This window comes from Arvicanthis niloticus, chromosome 19, assembly GCF_011762505.2.
Source record: "Arvicanthis niloticus isolate mArvNil1 chromosome 19, mArvNil1.pat.X, whole genome shotgun sequence".
In the NCBI taxonomy this organism is placed as follows: domain Eukaryota; kingdom Metazoa; phylum Chordata; class Mammalia; order Rodentia; family Muridae; genus Arvicanthis; species Arvicanthis niloticus.
The window spans coordinates 49,936,323-49,955,334 of NC_047676.1; positions in this window are offsets into that span (position 1 = coordinate 49,936,323).

The following is a 19,012-nucleotide window of genomic DNA, read 5'->3' on the forward strand; positions in this document are numbered from 1 at the left end:
ATGTAAACGAGGCTATTTATATCAGTTATTCTGGTAATACCTTCAGACTGAAGCACAGTCCATCAATAGGCAGATGGATGGATAGGTATCAGAGAGCCAAACATGGGCAGACTGTACATCTGTGTAAGAAAACACACTGCTGGTCTGCACATGGATGTGTCTGAGTTATTATGCTGAGTGAAAGATACGAGGTATACGAACACTGGGCAATGGAAAGTAATCCATAGAAAGCAGAGGAGTGGTTGTCTATGGTAGGGATGAGGGGCAGATGTGGCACACTAAGAAATATGTTGTGTCATGGAAATGGCTGTTGTCTTGGCTATGTTGGTGGCTTCACAGTGGCATATGAGTTCCAAGTTGGTCCCATTGTGCTGTTTGTGAATAGTTTAGAATACTTCTATAGACTCTAGTAAAGTTGAAGGCTGTGCTCTCTGTTTCAGAGTCCCTTGGGATAATTTGAACTGAGGGACAATGAGAAGGTCACCCAGGGTGCCTGATGTTCCAAGACCTAACGGAGCCCCACGAGTGATGGGACACGTCAGCATGGACATGGCTGTGAGGGGGAGGCTCGTGAGTCTGAGGTTGACCAGGTTAGACCTCTGCATCAATTCTAGTAGTTGTCAGGCCTTTACTGGCCCTCTGGTGGTGTCAGAAGTTGAGAGAAAGAGCAAGAAATAGCCGAGTTACTGAAGAGAGAAAAAGACAAATAAAAGAATGATGAGCAGAATGAGTTTAATGTGGGCAAGTGTCAGACATGACAGGTCCGTGTGGCTGACAGATGGAGACTTGCCTCCTGCAGAAAGGGAACAGGAAGAGGTTGAGGTCTCATAAACTCCTGAGACAGCTTCCTGGGGCTTCTACTGCTCAGTTAGCTTGTGTTTCTTCTCTTTTTCCTTCCTCTTCCACTTCTCCCTCCTTCCCTCCCTTCTTTTCTTCCTTTCACTTCTCCAAACCCCTATTTGGTCCCATGGGAAACGGGATAGGACCCATCTTCCAAGTCTTTAAAAGTATTTCCTAATAGACTGTTCTTAGAGCATTCTTAGGTTTATAAAAATATACAGAAAATACCTGTATCTGCACCTCTCCATCCCTACATTGTGTTTAAAATTCCATTGATTTTGACAGATGCGTGACCTGTGTTTATTATCCAGGTGCTGTGCATACCCTGTCAGAAAAATTCCACTACAATAAAAGTCCCCTGAGCCCCTATTCTTTACTCTTCCCCTTTCCACAAGACTCCCAATGATGTTACTGTGTCTACTTTTTTCCCTTCTGGACTGTCATTTAGTTGGAACTGTACAGCAGGTGGCTTCTTTGACTGGTATCTTTCCTTCTAATATGCACAGGAGTCCTTTGTTTTTCATACTGTGATAGCTCATTTCTTCCTCCCCGAACCCCGCTAAAATATTTTGACTCAGTACCCACAGCAGAGCCTCCTCTCCCAGAAACTGTGGGAAAAGGGGTGTCCTAGTTAACTTAAACTGTGAACTTGGCACACATAGACTCCTGTGTTTGAATGCTTTGTTTCCAGTTGGTGGCACTGTTTTGGAAAGGAATAGGAGGTGTGGCTTTGTTGGAGTAGGTGTGGCTTTGTTGGAGGGGATGTCACTGGGGATGGGTTTTAAGGTTTCAAAAGCCTATACTAAGCCAAGTCTTGCTTTTTCTCTCTCTCTGATTCCAACTTACAGAGAAGATGCCAACTCTCAGCTACTACTCCGGTGCCTGCCAGCTCCCATGCTTCCCACCATGACGATCATGGACTCACTCTCTGAAACTGTAAGCCAGCCACCAATTAATTGCTTTCTTTTATAAGTTGTCTTGGTCATGTCTCTTCACAGCAATAGAAAAGTAACTACAACAGCATCTTGAGAATTGTAATTGTCAGGGTTCTTCAGAGAAATGAGATGCTGTGTGTGTGTGTGTGTTTGTTGGGTTGAAGGGTGGGAGATCGAAACAAGAAAAGGGAGAGGGTTTATTAAAGGGACTTGGCTGCTTGCTTGATTCCATAGGCTGGCAAAAACATTTATCTGGGGCATGGGCTAATGGCAGGAGATGAGAACGGTCTGGTGTTGATGTTTAAGCCCAGAGGCATTTTCTAATAAGTTCTCTCTTGCTCAAAGGTGGCCTTCAGCTGATGGGCAAGGCTCACTTACACTATCAAAAACAATCTGCTGGGCTTAGTCTACTGATCTGAATGTCAGTCTCTCCAAATTCTCAAATGCACCCAAAATAATGTTGATCAATGAAATACCTGGGTACCACCATGGCTGAGCTACTGTCATAAGTTAGAGGCATTTGAACAAGTACTCTGTTCTGATGTCTTCTTGATTCAGACAGCTCTTGGGCCATGTGGAGGTCTAACTCAGGCAGGGGAAGCTGAACAATGGCTGGAGGGAAGCTTTTGGACCTCTGTTCTCAGACTCATTGTGGGGATGTGGTGGTGGTGTTAGTTAACAGCAACTAACTTTTGTTACCTGGGTGATAATACAATTGAGCTGTTCCTGCTGGAAGAACTTCATTACAGAGATTACTTTTGAATTACATGATAAATTTAAAGCATTTTTAAAGAATAATGGCATTTCTAAATGGACCAGGAAGACAAATTATTAACCATAATGATCTTGACTGTTCATTCTGCCTCCTTCTACCGAGATATCCTTTTCACAAAGTGGAAGGGATAAGCCATGACAATAAACTGAAAAATTACACTCTCAGGGTTCCTGTTTTCCCAAGACTCCCCAATCACTATTTTGTTAGAAACTGGCCTCTGAGATCCCATGAGTGTAAAGTTCTGGAAGTCTCTGTCCCAGTCAATGTGACCACTCTGATGTAGTCAATGGCCCAAGTCCTGTCTCCTGTCAAGTTTCCACCCTAAGCCTCATTTCTTCTTCCTTCATGTTGGGATCTGCATGCTGTGTAGTGAACATCCTGTAATACACCTGGAAAAATCAGCCAAGCCAGTGGGATATGCAAAGGACAGTGGCCACAGTCAGGTAGATATCAACACAAGAACAGAGTAGAGGTGGTTATTTTGATAAAGCCAGCGACTGGGAGCAACATACAGCTGCAAACACTATTGTATCTCACATTTGCCAAGTCACAAGGGCTCTTTGAGGGAATGTGTTCCGAGCCCCTCCGTGTCCCTTTCGCCTGCGAAAAAGGACACGTGAGGCAATGTGAGGGTGGTTACTACAACGAGGCTTTACTTCTTGTATAAGCAGAAGCAGAAAGACGGAAAGACCGGAAAAGGCACTGCTTATATACACCCTAGAGTGACGTGTTCACTTCTGATTGGCTGTTCACTCATTACCCATAATACGCCCCAGGATGGGCAGTGACTTTGGCTTGCTTTTTGCCTTTTGCACCTGCGCAGTCAGTTGTTTACTAGTGGGAGGACAGGATGCCTGCGCCATCTTGTAATGGCGAATGTTGACACACTCACTGCGGCTCCCAACAGGAATGGGTATGGTTGCAAGAGTCTGGAAGGCCGAAGGATGAGCCTAAGACCTCAGTCTGCTGCTATACAGGTGATGTTATCTGGTTACTTGGTTTCTCTGAGCTGATGTAATAATTTCTACAGAGTGGTAATAACTTTGCTATCTCCTTGGATAGTAGGCATCACAAAAGCTTTGAACAGTGTCATTACTGAACTCTTTACCAGTGGAGAAGCTGAGACTAGAGGCTAAGTAAATTTCTCCAGGGTAAGAACTGAAAACGGTAAATGTTTGTCTTCGCTCTCAGCCTCTGCTATTGACCCATTGATGTGGTAAGCACATTTACCACGTAGTTATTGTGAACCAGTAACTCTGCTGAATGTTTTCTCCTGTATTCTTCCTTCACAGGACCTTCCAAAGTTGGTGTTTGTATGAGGTTCCTTTTGCAGCATGGCATTTCCACAAGTTTCATGGCTTAGGATACATCTGTTTATGATTTTTGCTTCTGTGGTTTAGCAGCCTGGGTTTGGTATGACTGAGTCCTCTCCTCTGGGTCTCTCAGGGTTAAGAGAGCTGCGTTCCTTTATGGATACTTCCAAGCTCATTCTGATGGGAAGGTCTTGATCAGGATGCTGAGGGAGCCTAGGTGTTCTGGTTAGTATGTACATATGTGTGTGTGTGTGTGTGTGTGTGTATCTATTTCTTGGTTTATTGATTGATTGATTGATTGATTGTTGTCAATTTGACACAAGGTAGAGTTATCTGGGGGAGAGGGAACCTCAATTTAGAAAATATCTTCATCAGAATGACCTTAGGCAGGGCGATGGGATATTTCCTTGGTAATGATTGATGTAGGATAGCCAAGCCCATTATGGCTAATGTTACCCCTGGGCAGGTGGTCCTAAGTTGTATAAACAAAGAATCTGAGTGAGTCCTGAGGAGCAAGCCAATAAGCAGTGTTCCCCCATGGTCTCTGCCTCAGTTTGTGCCGTGGGTTCCTGCCCTGTGCTCCCCCCATTCTGATGAAGTGTGAGCTGTATGCTGATAGAATGGTTTTCCTCCCCACGTTGTTTTTGGCATGGTGGCTAGCACAGCAAAAGCTAGCAAGCCAAGGCACTAGGTTGGTAGGGCATTATTTCCAAGTGCTCAGAGGTAAGTTACTGTCATCTTTTCCACTGTTGGCCTGTGGGAAAGATCTGTGACTGCACCTTTCCATACCTCAGCTTTGCAGTCCCTCGTGCCGAGCAGATTGCTAAACAGTGTGTCTCAAGCTTGGCCTTGGCTTCCTAAGCATTCGCACAGGAATCATGGCAAAAGTGTTGTTTGCTTGGGACTGGCCATTGGCCACAAATATGGCATTAGTATGAAGGGGTCAGAAGTGGGGCTCACCCCATTTAGAAACACATGCGTGGTTTGTGTGTCTACCCTGTATGTGCTTGATATCCTTCCAAATCAGGCTTGCTAAACTCTAGGGTGATTCGTCTCGCTCCCTGAAGAGACAGAAAGTGTTTTAGCTTAGTAAGACTTCTTGATTTTGTTCCAAGGATGGTCACTTGTAGCTGGAGAGAGGATTTTACAAACTTCCTTGCTAGGGATACTCAAAAGACTCAGACCTGTCCTCTTTGCTTCATCTAGGGGTACTCTAGGGAGGTTTCACAGGGTAGACTATGGGAGTTGGGATGGCATATATAGGGAAGAGAAGGCTAAGAGAAAATAAAGGGAGATGTGTAGATCTGCAAGTGACATGAGGAGAGAAGTGGGGGATTCTTTGGAGACCATGTGTATGAGTGGCCATCAGAGAGTAAGTGTTGGAACATGGCTTCCCAGCCTCTAGGTCAGTGCTTCTCAGCCTTCCAACTGCTGTGAACCTTTACTATAGTTCCTCATGTTGTGGTGACCCCAACCATAAGATTATTTTGTTGCTACTTCATGAGTATAATTTTGCTACTGTTATGAATTGTCATGTAAATATCTGACATTCAGGATATCTGATACGCGACTCCTGTGGAAAGGTCATTCAACCCCCAGAGGGGTCACAAGTCACAGGCTGAGAGCCACTGCTCTAGGGGCTCTCTATATAACCTAGTGCTTGCCTTCTTACACCCTTGGATCTCCTTTCCCTGGATAGATGCAAGGATGTTGCACAGACATATGAAAGGACCTTAGATATTCGATATCTCTTTAAACTCTCATAGTCATGGCTTGTCTGTTGCTGTGGCTTGTATGTGGTTTGGCCCTCAAATGTTCCTCTGGTGGAAGCTTGGCCCCCTAAAATGATGTTCAGAGTGTTGGAACCCTAAGATGTGGGACCTAGAGAGAAACACTGAGGTTATTGCCTTTGGATTGGGTTAATACAGTTCTTGTGGGACCCAGGTTAGTTTCCTCATGTAAAAACTATCACAAGATAACAGTTTGACCCCTGGCTCTCTCTCAGACTACAATCTTATTATGTGGTCTCTTCTGTATGTTCTCATGCGTGACACCATCCATCATGAGATCCAGAGCTGACCCGAGGCCGGCACCATGTTTTTAGACTTCTAGAACTGTGATTTTGTTCCCTTATCTTTCAAGTTTGGTTTGGCAGTGCTGCCGAGCCTTTATTTGACTGTTTAAGAACAAATAGATGAAACTAATCTCTTTAAGGTATCCAGCCTCAGGTATTTCATTATAGAAAGAAAATGGATTGACTGTTTCTATGTCACTCAATCTTGGAGACGAGAGAAGAAAAGGCCCAGAAGTACTTTGCTGTATGTTTGCCTGGGGCTCCATGGAAGGAGGCCAGCATGAAGATTGGGTGAAGAGCTGTTGTATTTATAGTTGGTGGCCAAGTGTGAGTGCTGGCAGCTTCATCAGACATGCTCTCATGGCTCCCACAGGGCCAGGCTTGGGCTGGGTGGCCTTCTGCTTATTGGCAGAAACATGTCTTTCAACAGCAGAGCTGAACGCACAGTTCCTGTCCACTTTCTGACCCTGCCTTGGAGCTGCTTTGGCCTCATCACACCTGTGACAGGTGTGCTTCCAACCCCGATCTCATTTCTACAACCACCTCCTCAATTCATTCTTTTCTACTCCAAAAGTCCCCAAGAAGCTTGGAGTGGTGGCCCTCGTGTGTAACCTAGTGTTGAATCAGAAACTCAGAGCTAGCCAAGGCTAGACCCTGAAACCCTGCCTGTCCCTCTCCACAAAAGTCCCTAAAATTTTTGTTTCTCTGAGGGAAAACCAATCCACACAGGAGGTTTTGGGCCAACTCCACAGTCACTCTCTTGAGGTCTGGGTTCATCTGTGTTCCCTTAACTTTCAACTTTGATTTGACAGCTTTTTTATTTTTATTTTTTTTTTAAAGACAATCAACCAGGAAGTTGATGGGTATGTCAATAAACCACGGTGGTGATTAAGGCCAGGGGAGAAAGTGTGGGGCTGTAAAGAGTAGTTGAAATTTGACCCCGAACTTAGTTCTGACAGTCCTGTGTTGACTTATTTGTCGGAGTGTTAGCTTTTAGACAAGCTTGTCAAAATGTGACCACACTGCCTGTTGATGCATCAAGAACTTGAGCTGACCGTGGCAGCTCTTCCAATTTTCCTTCATCTGTACTGTATTTCAAAAGCAAAGGGAGTGGCCACTGGGAAGATGGTTTGTTTTCAGAATATCAAGCAGGGCACAAGTGATGGCTACTCACTCTTCAAATGCATGTGCACACACACATATGTTATCTTAAATGTATATTTCATGGGATACATTTGATTATTAGTAATAATATTAGCATAAAACCAAAGGATTTAATCAGAGGTTTATTGGATTCATGAGACTGGGAGTCCAGAGCAAGCGTGGATTTCAGTGCTAGCTGAATGCTGAGGCTCCTGCCCCAACACTACAGGATGTTTTCAGATCTGCTGGCTTTTAGTTTCTTCTTAGGCTGGAAGTTGACCATGGCCTGCATCTGACAGAGTTCAGAGAAGGAAGTGGGGGTTACTTCTGGGTCTTTGAGAAGCCCTTGGGGAATCTTTTTTAAATGACTTATGGGACCCAAATTAGTCATGCCCTGCTGGAACCAATCACTAAGATAGAAATGTGCTACCTTTGGAACATTCTGGAACTGGAAACCAAGTCTACTTTCTCATATGGACTGCATGGAGAAGGGTTTTCCCCAGAGGGAAATGAGGACGCAGTCAGTGGGGAAGGAGGAGAAAGAAGGACCACCGGAGGCACAGTAGGACCAGAGGCACAGTAGGACCGGAGGCACAGTAGGACTATAGGCACAGTAGGACTGGAGGCACAGTAGGACCGGAGGCACAGTAGGACTCACAGCTGCGCCAGGGACTTGACTTCTTATTATTTTGACTCATTCAACAAATGCTTATCTTATTCCTCTCTGTGCAGGTCAGAGGCCCAGCTTGGATGCTCTGAAAGTCCTGTCCAGTTGTTATGGACCTAACGGCTCCGGGAATCTCAGCTTCTCCAGTAGGTAGGCTGCCACTGTTGGACATCTTGGAGAAAGATAAAGGGATTTCTCTTCAGATTGTTTGTAAGCTAAGCTAATAATTCTCCTTTAACAATGCATTTACATTCTGTTTGGTTTCATTCCTTTGGAGAACCCTGTCTAACAAAGACCAAGAATGGGAAGTGGTGTGGTTGCTTTTCCCCTGTGCTTCAGGTAGGCTCCAGGGAACTTTCTTCTCTGTCCACTTGATCCTGACACTGCTGACTCATGCAGAGAGTTTCACTACTTCCTTGTTTGGAGAGAGTATCTCTCAGAAATGCAGACTATTATCTGCTAGAACAGTCTGAGCTTTCTGAGACACCCCGGAAACGTGTCACCTTGCTACAGCCAACACTCATTACTGGTGGCATGTGTAACAGTAAAACTTAGTTTGTGCTGGTCACCTTGGGAGGACACAATTTTAAAGAAAATATTGCAAGTTTACGGGTAAAGGGAAGAATGGCAGCTGGTTTGAAATGAGATGTATTTTAAGTGTTATTTAAGGGGGACTTGCTGTCTTTACAGGACGTCACCCTTTAGTGCTCCTGTCTCCGTTCAGACAATATGTCTTAGATTGTTGGCCCGTATGTCGCTCATTCTTGCAGCTTCATTCATGGTCTCAAGGATGCAACTCATGATAAGCCCCAATTTGAATAAAAATAAACATACAGCAAGCACAAAGATGCTTGGTTCCTTTCTTGTTTCCACCACTATGTTTTACCACTGAATGGGTTTTCTCAAGGTTCTGGTTTCTGAGGCATAGGCAAGTGAAGCTGGGAATTACAGAAGGCTGTCCTCCATCCTGTAGATGTAGACAATGTTTGATTAATTCCCAACTTTCCACTCTCCCCAAAATACCCAGAAGCCTTTCATATGTGATGCCACTAGATGTCACTACACATCAAGGTTCTTGAAACAGCCAGTGGGAGGATTGCCCAGCCACCGTGCCTCTTCTATTAATGTTTAAAAACTGCAATTGTACTGGCTACATTTTCCACATTGAATCTTTTATGTTTAATGTGACACTCATTCCTAGGAGCATAGTTCCATACTGATTAACTGTAAACCAGCCATCCTTGGCTGGGGTAACTCCTCTGGTTCCTCTTCTGTCTCATTCCTATGAGCATCTCCCTTCTCTCCCTCTCCCTCTCCCTCTCCCTCTCCCTCTCCCTCTCCCTCTCCCTCTCCCTCTCCCTCTCCCTCTCCCTCTCCCTCTCCCTCTCCTCCCTCTCCTCCCTCTCCTCCCTCTCCTCCCTCTCCTCCCTCTCCTCCCTCTCCTCCCTCTCCTCCCTCTCCTCCCTCTCCTCCCTCTCCTCCCTCTCCTCCCTCTCCTCCCTCTCCTCCCTCTCCTCCCTCTCCTCCCTCTCCTCCCTCTCCTCCCTCTCCTCCCTCTCCTCCCTCTCCTCCCTCTCCTCCCTCTCCTCCCTCTCCCTCTCCTCCCTCTCCCTCTCCCTCTTCCTCTCCCTCTCATCATTTCGTCCTCTCTTCTCCTTTTCTCCAATTAGGAACAGGTCGGAGAACAATGTTTATATCTTCCTCTGTAGCTCCCACTTTTTGAGACAAGGTCTTTCACTGACTGGAATTTGCTGCTTTGCTAGACAGACAGGTTGAGCAGCAAACCTTCAAGCATCCTCTCCCACCCTCCACTGGGATTGGAGGCACATGCTGCCATGCTTGGCTTTTTCCAAGGGTTCTGGGTTTCTGAGCTCAGGTCTTTTGGCTTTCTTAGCAGGTGCATCGCCAACAGCCCCTCTCCCTGTTCCCTGACTCTGCTTCCCACACCAGTGACGTTTGTGTTCTCTGATCTGTGTCGTCTGTCCCAGGACAATATGACAAACTGAAATCCGGGTAGCTAGGTTCTTCAGGATGTGTGATTTCTTCATAGAGGTCATTCTGGCCGAATGGGCCTTCACATGGGCCCTCCGTGTGGAGCACTGGGGTGAGTGGAAAGCCTGTACTTTCTAATAACCTCTATGGAAAAGGCCTTTGCTAAAACAAAACCTCTTCCTTTGAAGCCCTTTAATCCCTTTATCTTTTCCAGGCTTTCTTGTCATTTTCTGTGACAGCTCTCAGGGGACCAAGGCCAGCAGAATTTTCGATGCCTTGGGAATATCTATCCCCATCAGTAAGTCAGACAGTAGGAAGGAGAACTTTCGTCCCCAGAGGGGCCCATCAAGTGTGTGTTTGATGTTGACGGCTCTCTTTGTCATGAAGAATGGTGTTCAGGGGAGCCTGGATCATATGCTGTAAAGATAAAACTTGGGACTTAACACTTTCCAGAGCCCCTACATCTATCATGCCACCCTGTCCTCACAGCAATCTATTAAGGAAGACAGGATGGATATTTTTATTTCCATTTTACAGAACAGAAAACAGAAGGTCAGAGAGGTTAAATGGCTCACTCAAGGTCGCCCAGCTATAAAAACCTGCATCTGCAGCTTCCTGGGCCCTGAGCCCTCTGTCTTTCATGATCTCCAGCTGCTACCTGCAGAGGGAATTGTTAAGGGCTACAAGGAGTGGACTTTTTTTTTTTTTTTTTTTTTTTTTTTTTTTTTCAGGGCTGGCAAGGAATTTGCTGCTAGAGAATTCAGGGCAAGAACGAAGTGTCCCTGCGTGGTCCTTTGGCTGCCAGCCACCTACTTCGCCAAGACATCTACTCAAGGCACATGTGGCACCTGAAAAATTGCCTGGCTGGGGCAGCTTGCTGATGCTGTTGTGGGGTTGTGTGAAAAAGGAGTGTATAGAGGAAACTTGTGGAAATACCTCACCACAGAGGATTTAGAGAAGACAAGTTTCATGATAGTGTGCACATTTCTCTTGTGAAAGGAGAGGGGTGGTGGTGGTGGGGACTGACTATTGTTAAGTCCAACTAGAATGTTAAAGGAAGTAGATGAGGTGATGACAGTGACCCAGGCTCTACGGATCCTCTTCCTGCCTTCCTGGTCCTGGGGCTATCAGGCATGGGTCAGGGAGAAGCATGGAGACATTGCCTCTGTCACAACTGTGGCTCATGCCTGGGTGCACTGCATCTATATAAGGTACTTTGCTAACCCAATGAAAACCGCTAGGTAATCATTAAAATAATCTGTTAATCTGTTGAGTAGGACTCCTTTTCTGATGAATGGAGGCTTTGAAAAATACTGCTTAATCAATGATGACGACAAAGCTAATTTTCTGCTTTTAGCCAGTATTTGACTGAGAACGGAATGGGAGATTCCCTGCGACTATCTCTCTGCTCTGGCTTCTGCAGGAAGGCCTACCTGCAGAGTCTGTGTTTGTGAACCCCAGAGGAGTTTTCTTTCCTGGTGCTTTGTTCAATTCTTGCTTTTGTGTCAGATGCCTAACTGTTTCTGAGGTCTAGCCTGAATGCCATTTGAGAGCAGACAGTTGATTCTCAGGACCAACCCCTCAGTTTTCATTAGAGCTGGTGGGTTTTGACCTTGACTGCACATAAGAACTGCTTGGTGAGCTTTTAAAAATTGCTGATACCAGGGCTCCCCCTCTGCATGTTTGAGTTTAATTGGTTTGGGGTAGTGCCCAGACATTGGTATTTTTTAAGTGCCTCAGTTGACGAACTATGTGGCCAAGGTTGAGAGCCTTAGGGGAAGTTGCTTATATAGGCGGTTCTTTCCATGCGTGGGTAATGTGGAATCCAGCTTCGCCTCATTTTCCATTTGTTTCCCCCCAATGGTAGAAATTTAATCTATGCATTGAAATGAGAAACCTCCACTAGTCAGTAATTATTTCATTTAAATGCTAAGTTGAAATATTCACTATAAATTTCGACATAATTTGTTATATATATATGTGTATACATGTATGTATGTATGTGTGTGTGTATATATATTGCATTACAATATATATATATATATTGCAGTATTTCTCAAAGTATATTCTTTTGATTATTTCTTTCTTTCTTTATTTTAGGCAGGGTCTGCTATATGCTAGGCTGGCCTTTGAGCTCTATACATAGCTGAGGCCAACCTTGAACTCCCAATCTTCCTGCCTCCAACTCTCAAATGCTGGGATTATAACTATGCACTAGCATGTTAGATTTTATGAGTTGCTGGGGAATCAAACCCAGGGCCCTACACAGGCTAAGTAAGTAAGCTGCCAACTGAGCTGAATGCCTAGTCCTCTTCTTTTTACTTTATATGGGATGCTTGCCAACATGGAGGCTCCTGAGCCAGTGTAGACAGACCAGTTTGCTGCATTCTGGTGGACTCTTATTATGGCAGCTGCTGTAGAGGGTCTATGGGTGTAAGCGCTAAGGCTATTCTAAACTAGGATGCTGATATACCTATCCCAGTGGAATTTGCTTTCGCTCTTATATTTTTGTAACCACTAAATTTGTAGCCTGTGACCTTCTGTCACGCCTCCATCTGTCCATGCATGTTTCTCTTTGTGGCCTGTTGGTTACTGAGAGAGCCAGTCTTCTTTAGCCTTTCGGCACTGCTGACCAACTTAAAGGTCTCTTCTCTTGATTTCATTGTGAATCAGAAAACAGAAAGAGAAATAGAACAGCAGCTTGCATCCCAGGTCTGAAGGACCACACAGATCATCTATTTCCAATTAGCAGTTTCCCTGTTGGCCAGTCCCGAGCTCACCAGGCCACCATGCATCCAGCTGCTTAGTGTTTGCTGACTTACTTGCTTCAAATAGTTCCTTTAGAACTGTTATGCACAAGATCAGACACCTTGCCTTTTGGGCAAAGTTTTCTTTGAAGAGTTTGGAGCTTCAAAGCCAAGTTCTACCCGTGATTAGACAGCAGGATGTAATTGTGGTTTCTGTTGTATTCGAGTCTTTCAGATTTTTGCTTCCTATTGTCCCTCTCCCAGTTATGGCCTTTCTCTCTCTCTTTCTTTCTTTCTTTCTTTCTTTCTTTCTTTCTTTCTTTCTTTCTTTCTTTCTTTCTAGTTGGGGCTTATTTATTTATTTCACATGTATGGTGTTACATATATGTCTGTGCACTACATGTGTGCCTGATGACCAGGGAAAAGGGTGTTGACTTCCCTTGGACTGTAGTTACAGATGATTGTTCTCCACCATCTAGATGCTGGGAATTGAACCCAGATCCTCTGGAAGACCTGCCAGTGCTCTTAACCATTGAGCCATCTCTCCAGCTCCATAGCAATTCTAACAATGAATAGGTTTTAGGTGCCTCCCTTATGTTTCTGCCAGTCTGTGTTTTACAAATCAAGCTGCCTTGAATCCTATTCCTAGTTATAGTGAAGAATTAAAGTGATGACTTCCAGGTCACAAGGTCAGATTGATCACATGCTAAGAGATTCTGCCACTATCCCAGTCATGTATAAACACCAAAAGAAAAAAAAACTTATTTAATTAAAGTAAAATTATCAAGTAGAAACTTTAAAGAAGGGAAAGTATAATCATTGAATTAAAAATCTCAGAGATGGGTTGTAGTGTAATTTAGATACAGATAAGGAAAGAATTAGTAATTTGGAAGGAAGAACTAACAGCCAAAAAGGATTGGAAAAAATCTTTTGATGAATCTCATTATGATAAAATACATAATATAAACCCTAAGATAGGCCAATGTACTTTCTTACACCTATAATTCTAGCATACAAGAGGCTGAGACAGGAGGATCACTATGAGTTCCAGTCTAGCTAGGGCTACCTAGTGAGTTCTAAGCTAGTCTTGAGTGTCGAGTAAAACCATTCTCAAAAGATCTAAAAATAATAAGGTCAAATCCTGGAATTGCCTACAAGATGATGGTATTTAGGCAGATAGCATAATTCTCTCAACAGAGATGCCAAGAGACAATAGATACGAAAACACTTGGAACCCACAGTCTCTCGCCATCAGCTAATACCATGAACACTCTTAAGCAGTGCTGAGTTTTATTCTTTTGGCACACTTGGTAATTACTGGAGTGTGAAATCTCTATGTTTGCTACCAGGTGGGCTGTTCTAGTGGAAGCAGCTCTAACTGAATCCTGCCCTACTCTAAGATGGTTTTTAATTTGCCAGTTTCAAATAGTAGTTATGTAGGTCTTTTAAAAAAATCACGAAATTCTCCATCCTTTAGAGATTACTCCCAACAGCTTGTATAAAGTTTCTCTAGAGGCAGATGTGAAGGTATCCATCAGCAGCTCAGCTGACCTTTCTGTTCCATTAAATGATAGAATCTTTTATTAAGTAGTGAGATGCAGGTCAAAGAGAGCCCTTTGCTCTGCCTGGACTGAGGTGCTGCTCTGGGCTGTTTCTGTAGCCCTGTAGCTTGTTCACACAGGATCAGGACAGGTGCCTGTGTATTTTTAACTAAACCCCATAGCTGGACCACCAATTATTTTAAGAGTAAAAGGTACTTCTAGACCATCCCCCTCTTTGTGCAGTCTCAGTATTTTCAGGGCTTGCGAAAATTGCTTCTTTTTTTTTTTTTTTAAATTTAGCTTTTTTATTGATTCTCTGTGAATTTCACATCATGTACACCAATCCCACTCATCTCCCTACCCTCAAGTACATGTCCTCTGTCCTTGCAACCTCCCCCCAAAAAGGAAAAACGAACCCTCATGGAAGTTGCCTATGGTAGTATGTCCCACAGTACACCCTTCTGTCTATATTCCTTTACTTGTAACTGTTCACTGCAATGAGTCATTGGTCTGGTGCACTATCAATACTGGGTCTGCACTGGGGCTCCTCTTGGATATCTCTTGTTGCCTAGTGTCATGGGGATCTTGCAGCTTCAGATCTAAAGGACTAGTCCCTTCATGCACTCCAGCAGTTCATAGATGGGGTAGATGTTGGGGTAGGCCAACACAAAGCCCTGGATCTGGGCCTGGGTGGGAGCTGAGCTGGTAGCCTGCCTGCTCTCATGCACCCACACCCACAGGACAAGCTCATCAGCATCCAGATCTCTGACTCTCATGCCCTGTGGGGGTTGGGGATTGAGAGGCTGTGCTGTGGCTCACCCTCCAGCAGGGTCAGGTCTGTTGTGCTGCTCAGGTGATGTGCAGAGCCTGCTCTCCAGAATGCTGCAGCTGGTGGAGGCCTGTGCCAGCTCTTCTACTCTCATGACCCTGGGGGCAGCTCTCTCACCTGCCATATGTTGGGAGGCATGAGGGGGAAAGGGCAACATTCCCTTGCCTATGCCACATGATAGATGGGTGGCAGGGCCAGCACTCCCATGTTCATGCCCCTTCCCCCAATCCCCCAATCAGGGGCAGCTCTGCTGTGCTTCCTAGGTAAGTTCTGGAGCTGGTTAGGGGCAGGGCCAGCTCCGTATAGCCCTTAGACCTCAACACTGCAGCCCAGACCAGGGATGTCTACCTAGCCTTTAGTGGTAACAGGTCACCACTGCTGCAGAGCCATGGATCCAGACATGGCCCTCGGTGGCAACATAGGCCAGTATGTTACCATGACCTTAAGAGGCTATGTTCCAGTATCCAGCTCTGCCTCTCTTCATTGCTCGCACATCCTTCTGCTTCTCCTTCTCTTCCATCTCTCCACCTCTTGTTCATCTTGGTGGTACTTGATACCTTTGGATGTCTGGGATGATCTCAGGAGGACTATGCCCCACCTACTCTATGTGGCACTGGGAAGAGTTTGTCTCTGTGGTCTGCCTGTCCAGGCTCAGGCCACATGGCATTGGTCATCTCAGGCTTGCTTTGTGAGGCTGGGTGGGAGAGTCTTTCCTTTTTATCCTTATTTAGTGCTGAGGATTGAGCCCAGTGTTTTTCACACACCAGACAAATGGTTTCCATTGTAGTGCATCCTCAACCTTTTCTTCTCCTTTTTAAAATTGGATATTTTATTTATTTATAATACAGATCTCATCCCCTTTCCCCATTTTCCCTCCCTAGAACCCCCTATCCCACCCCACCTCCTCCTTTATGCTTTTATACCATTTTGATTACATGCATGTATTAAGGTCAGTTCTAGGTTGAGGGTCTAGCAATACAATAGATGAAAATAGTCAAGGAACAAGCAAGACAATAAACACAAATAGTCAAAGAAAAAGCAAGGCATTAAATACAATTACATGAACTCTCCCATGATCACTGTTTCTAAAGGATTATCAAGATGACCAAAGTAGCTGAGCCCACTTCCCTGTCCTAGCCCAAGGCCATTTTCATCTCTGAAGCCTACTTTCTTGTTCTAGCCTAAAATTTAGATTCCTGTCTGAAATTACTTCTTTGTTCTAGCCTAATATTTAGGTTCCTGCCTGAGATTACCTTTTTGTTCTAGCCTAAGATTTAGATTCCTACCTGAAATTACTTCTTTATTCTAGCCTAATGTCAGATTTCTGCCTGAAGCCTACTTCCTTGTCCTTGGCCAATGTCATATTCCTGCCAAGCAGCCTATTTCCTTGTCCTTGGCTGATGTCAGATTCTTGCCAAGCAGCCCCAAAGGCTCTCAGTCTCTCCCCATTTTTTTATTTCATTAACAAGACTGAGCCTGTCTTAGGTCATTCTGACAAGAATGCCTTTCTTACCCATCTTGGAATATGCATTATCAAAAGCAATGCACTTCTGTCTTAGGTTGGTAAGACTCTCTGCAGAATTTTACCCGTCCTTAGCTTGCCAGCCTGTTAATTTAATAACTCTGTCTGGGGGTCCATTTTCAGGTTCAAGCCATGTACTCGGCTGCCAACATGTTGATATTGTTGAAGAAAAGCTTTAACACAATGGGCAGGAATAAAAGTATTCCCAAGACAAAAAGGGCTAGCATGATCAAGCTATATATGCCATTTTTAAAGCTTGACCAAAATAGAAACTGACCTCGGGCCATGGGTTATTTTATCTGCAGTATCTACCACATCAACACTCAGCAGAGCAGCATTTTTGAAATTCATAAGCTCCCTATGTATTGTTAAAAACATCCCGAGATGTGTTAGAATTATGCCAAATACACTGCTCGTGTCATTAAACTGCCTAATTACAATGACTACCACTCAACCTTTTCCTAAAACCTTATATTTTGGGGCTGCAATGCTAGATCAGTGCTTAAAAGCCCCTGGTGCTCTTGTGGAGGAACCAGTGTCAGTGTCCAACACTGACAGGGCAATAATCCTGTAACTGTTATGTAACTGCAGTTCAAGGAGATCCAACACCCTCTTCTGAACTCTGCTGGCACCAGGCCATGCGTATGGCACACACATCCACACTTGCAGGCAAAACACTTGCACACATAAAATACAAAATAAGGCAATTAAAACAATTTTTTTTATTTTGGCATAGGTTGACTGGGCTGCCAAGGCTGACCTAGAACTCAAACTGTATTCAAGGAACACCCTGAACTCATGATCCTCCTGTCTTAGTGTTGCAAGCTGATGAATTTTCAGCCTTTCCTTGCCCATACAATTGTACCCATATGTATATGATTTCAGTGTTGACCACTTGGTATTGGATAACGAACTGGTGCACTCTTTCCTGGGGAGCATTGTTTCTCCCATTGTCACTATTCCTTAGTTGCCTATAGTTTCCTGTCTAGAGTCTCAGTCCCACGGGCCTTCCCCATTCCACATGAGCGTGTCTATTGGTGTGTTCATTGTTCAGGTCTTGTCTAGGCAGCCATGCTGATCAGACTTCATGGATGAAGCTTCTCTGAAATTTCTTGGAGACAAAAATCTCACAGCGAACTTTGGATTCCTCTAGTTCTTTAGGTTCTTCCCACCCCTTCTTCTGCTAGGGTCCCTGAGCCTTAGATGCAGGAGTTGGGTGGTAGATGTATCAGTTGGGGCTGCACATCACATGATCACTTGGACTCAGCATTTGGATTGGTTGTGGTTTTCTGTAATGGGCTTCATCTGTTGCAGGGAGACATTTCATTATTTTCTTTTGATGAAGGGTGAGACCTATACTTATCTGTGGGTATAAGAATAAATATTTAGAATGTAGCTAGGGATTATGCCGGCTTAGTAAAGTTGTGGTTGTAGGTTCTGTTCCAAGACCCATGACTTCATCAGTTCTGACACTAGGCTTTTCTGATGTGGGTTCCAGAGGCTCAAGCTGGGGTCCTCGTGCCTGGTAGTTATACTCTGACTGAACTATCAGTCCAGAATAGGAAGGAAGCCCATTATTGAATGAGATGTTTCAAATTCCAATGAATCACCCTTCCAGTGTTTATTATTGCTTAGAGTTCCTCCAGTCTTAACCAAGGAGACCAGAAACTGTGATTAGCACACATCCACAGATGACAGATACCATGCTATCTCTGCTGAAATGTTTTTGAGAAAACTATGGACTTTATAGGACTAGAGAAATAATGTAGAGTGATAAAAAGGCAAGGATGTTTTTAGACTGAAAAAAATGGAGTAGTTTACCAGTAAGAAAGAAATGATAAAGGGTGCCCTTAAGCAGAAAAAATAAAAAAAAAAAACCTCAACAAAACAAAACAAAACAAAATTCCAAACAAACCAAGAGGGAAGATGTAAACTTTAGGAGGCAAAGAATAATTGATGTGGTTTTTAAAAGCAAACTGTAACTAAAATTCTGATCATAAAACAACACAGGTTTGGGACTGAGATAGAGCGGGAGTGAAATGAATGGAAGCAGATATTTCAAAGGCAGCTACAGATATCAATAGCTTTGTACCTGGTTCTAAGAACACAAAGTAAAGGCTATTCTAAAGTCTGAAGAGTAGCCACTGTAGGAATGGAAACTGAGTATGTTAAGCCAGCAGCAGAGAATAATCAGGTGAGAATATAAAGCTGTAGCCAAACATGGCTGAAGCACACACGTGAACGTCATAGTTTTCATGGAGTTTATGAGTTTTGGGGGGCTGAAAATGAAGAGCTGTGAGTGGTAGCAGGGGAGGAGGTCCAAAGAGAGACAGAAAGTGTGATCATTTATTCTGCATGCTGATAATACGAAATTTCAAAAACATTTCTTTACTCCCTTTTGTATTATTTAAGAAAAAAAATTAAGCAAAAAATGCATGTATTGTAATTTTGGATCAATTTAAATGTGACAGCCAAGAAGCAATTAAAAGTGTGGGTGACTAAGATAGGAAAATAATAGGGGACTATTTAGGATGAGGGAGAGGACCCCAGGATGGGGAAAGGGTAACAAGGGAGAGCACTGGAGAACTGATTATTATCCAAACATATAACATATATGTATGCTCAACCTTGATT